Source organism: Agelaius phoeniceus, chromosome 12, assembly GCF_051311805.1.
Source record: "Agelaius phoeniceus isolate bAgePho1 chromosome 12, bAgePho1.hap1, whole genome shotgun sequence".
NCBI lineage: Eukaryota > Metazoa > Chordata > Aves > Passeriformes > Icteridae > Agelaius > Agelaius phoeniceus.
This window is the reverse complement of record NC_135276.1, coordinates 2902855-2906882: the sequence shown is the minus strand read 5'-3', so window position 1 is coordinate 2906882 and position 4028 is coordinate 2902855.

Here is a 4028-nt window from a genome sequence, read left to right as displayed (position 1 = left end):
ACCCGGCTGAGGCGAGGCAGCGCTCGGGCTGCGAGCCAGGCCGGCACTGCCGGGCTGGGCCCGGGAGCGGGGAGCCCTCCTGCCCACGGCGCTCCTGCTGCCTCCCCAGCGCTCCTTGGCCATGGCATTGCCAGAATCCCGGGCCCCGCGGGCTCCAAGTGCTTTGGAAACGGCCCGGCATTGCCGGGAGCGCTGTCCTGCTGCTGCAGCACCTCCGGCTGCGGCTCCGGGGGAGGCTTTGCTCAGCCTGCCCCGCACACACCTGCAGGACACCTCGGCTCTGCTCGCTCACATTCACTGCCTTTGGGTGCTGAGATCTCCGTGTGGGAAACAGTCTAGCCAAGACCAAACCTATAGCCCTGCAGGTGTACTTTTACTGAAGTAAATGTGGAGTCATTTTTATTCTCAGAAAAGCATTTTTCTGACAAAACCCCCAATACTAGCAAAACCCCAGCTTTTCCTGCAGGGTGCAGGAGGCAGCTGTGACTCAGTTCTGTGTGTTCAGGGATGTTTGGAATAGTGTTGCAACGCAGTAACAACCACAAAGTGATGAATGATTAGCTTTTGTCAAGTGGGAGCAATAGTAAAGGGTTGTATTTGGGTGGTAACTCTATATCTAATGCCTCTGGAAAATCCAAAGGATTTATTTCAATACATTGCACACCCATAATTGAAGGATGATATGAAAAGGAGAGAAGAGAATAGCTGAGTAGAGATTTTCTGCTCACACTAACTAAGAGGTTGTGTTGGTTTTATGCAGGTATTAGGCTCTGCCTTTTTCTTCTTTTTTTTTTCTGACTCAGTAGCTCTTGCCCCAGAAAGTTTGGCAGTTTTGCAATTTCCGATCATGTGAATTCTCAGTTGTCAGAACGAGCATTTCAAAGACTCTGATGCGTTTCAAAAGCTGATCTGATGACAGAATGGTTTGGGTGTGAAGAAACCTGCAAGCTCTACTCATGCCACCTGTGCCATGGGCAGGGACACCTTCCTGTCCAAGCTGGCCTTGGGCACTGCCGCGGGTGGGGCAGCCACAGCTGCTCTGGGCAGCTCTGGGTGCCAGAGCCTCAGCACCCTCAGAGGGGGGAATTTCTTCTGTGCATCTGATTTAAACCTACCTTAGTTGGTTTGAAGCCATCCCCCTTGTCCTGTTGCTACATGCCCTTGGCAAATGCCCCTCTCCATTTTCCTTGGAGGCTGCCTGGGGCTCCTGCAAGGGGCTCTGAGGTGTGCCCAGAGCCTTCTCCTGTCCAGGCTGAACATCCCAGCTCTCTCAGCCTGTCTCCACAGGAGAGGGGCTCCATTTCTCCAGATCCAGTCCTGCTCACACCTCTTTTTACAGCTCAGTGGCTTACAAGAGCCACAGTCTTCAAATTAGTTTAGCACATCTCTTTTGCTCCTGTTAGTGCTGAGTGCTGTGGCTGTGCTTGTGCACTTTACTCCAAATGCTCCTTGTGCACTTTACTCCAAATCTTCCCCTGTGTATTTGCACAGGTGTGATTTACAGTGCCTGGAGATAAACCCCAGCCAGCTTTAACCTGGCTGCTCCCAGGGCAAACGGGTGGCAGGCACTGCAGGTGACCCCAAGCAGTGCTGGCTGTGTCTGCAGCCTGTGCTGGGTTTGTGGTGGCTCCTGAGCTCTGCCCCAGTGCCCTGCCCGCCCTGCCAGGCTGTGCTGGGTGCAGCTCCTGAGGCTGAGGGCACGGCCAGTGCTCACTGTGCACTGCCAGATGGGCAATGCTGTGAGTCTCAGCTGCTGAGAAAACAATGAGGACTGTAAACTCACGGTAAATTATACTAAATACACTGAAAAAGATATACCTGTTCAGAGAAAATTCCTGTAGAGGTTGCAAGTGAATATTTTGCTTCTAGTTCTTTGGTTTCTGGTGACCTACAATTTACTAACAATGTTTTCAGCTATCACATGGGAATCAAATCCACCAGATATCTGCTGTATTCCAACAAAACCCCCTTCCTCTAATAATTTCTCAAACATTTTTGTGGTTCTTAAATGTGATGGTATTATTTTCAATTTTGAACCAGCATAACTAAAACTCCACAATTTTATAAATGTCATCAAAAATCAACAGGACCCCCACTGCTGAAAAGTCTTCTATGCAGATTCTGCAGTTGACAGCAGCTTTAGCTACAAACAAATCCAATGCTGTCCCCAATCCAGGCACAAGAGGCCAGAAGTCCTCACTGTAACCCCTTAGTTAAATATTTCACTAAGAGATATTTTCAGTAACCACGCTCAACAACTGTTTTTCAGGCAACCTTTACTAAACCTTCAGGTGTCTTTCCATCAGCCAGCTCTCTAGCCAAAATCCCTACAAAAATTAAACTCCTAAAAATGCCACTGAAATGGAAGAAAAGCTTTAGGCCTGTAAAGGGGAAAGTGTGGAATGTCATGATCTAAAGTCCTGCCATTTGGCACAGATCTTGCATCAGAGATTAACCATCCACTGCACCTCCTGGAGCCCATGAACACGGCTCAGTCACTCAGAAGCAGCTGAGCTAAAAGCACCTTGGAGTAACTCCAGCTTTGGCAGCACTGGGTGCACTGCACAGCGCCCCAATGGTTCCTAAAGGAGCTTCCAGCCAATTGTCACCATTCAGGTTTAGTGAGAGTGCCATTGAGATTCTCAGCCAGCGTACAGGAAAGCACACAATTCCTTCAGTTTCACCATGAGCTGCAGACCTGTTCTCACCTTTCTGCCATCATCTGTTCCAAATCAAGACACTCTCTCTGCTGATACTCCTTCAGTAGCTTATCTGCATGATCCGTATCAAGGAAACCCATGTAATCTTCCTCCTCCACAACATTAATGTAGAAGGGCTGGAACACAGGAGCTGAACCAGCCATTGCCATCAGCATGTCCTCACTGGCTGCAGGATGTGTGTCCTGTAGAGTGTGAGAACCTTGGTAGAGTTGAAGCAGGGGAAGGCAGGGTGGCTCTGGGGCTCTGCTGAGCTATGTGGGGTAGCTGGTATGTTGGTGTTGCTTCGGCTGGTGCTGGTAAATGTTTTAGTTTGCCTCTTCAGTGCCCACGCTCAGGAGCTGCTGGTTTCCCACGGGGCTTGTGAGAGGGTGTCCTGCTCTTAGCCACTGAGTGATGGAGTGCCATGTGGTCAGCACCATTTTTTTGGCAAAGGCAGGTTTGTTTGCTACAGTCCCCACGGTATAATACTCCTGCATGATTTTCCCTCCACCCTTTGCTTGGCGGAAACCCCTGCAAGGGCTCTTCCCACGCTCTGAAACTTACAATTGGCGTTTGGAAATGTAGAAACCTGTCAGTGGCAGGTTCGGGGAGGGCTGTTGGCAGCAAAGCATCTGTGGTGTGTCACAGTGTGTACACAGTGTGTACCAAGCAGCCACGCAGTGCTGCCCTGCCAGCTGCCACGCTGCAGACTGCAGGGGACACTCCTCAGTGCTCGGGATGCACAAGGGCAGCTAAGGGCGCAGCCCTTTCCTTGGGAGAGCACAGGGGAAGGAAGGGAGTAGGAATTCAGAGGGTAATTAGTCCAAAGCTTTATTAGGAGCCATGAAGAGCTCCCAGCCTCAGGGCTTACCACTCTGAAAAGCCCCAAGACAATCAGAGCAGTATCTTTTATTCAGGGGTGGTACCAAAGGAGGGGGTTTAACTACCCATCAATAGGGGATCAAGGGGGACTGAACTGGGAGACAATTGACAACTAGAACAACCTTTCAGGAAACTTAATTGGAGGGATCCCTGAACCTTGACCAATCATTCAACACTCTTCATGGAAGTTTCTAGAGATGAGGGCAGAGAACCAAGTGACAGACGAGGCACTGGGGAGGGGATTTGAGGACTGACAAGGAAGTCTCCAGTGAAATGGGCAGAGCGGGGATAGGATTGACATTGGGGAAAGGAAGGTGTCTTAGTGTGAAACCACAAACAGGGGAAAAATCAGGAATAAACAAAATAACACAACACAACAGCAGTGCTCTCATGGTGTTCTGCAGGGAGACGATGATCCCTTGTGTCTCTGGAAGGCTTTAACTCTGG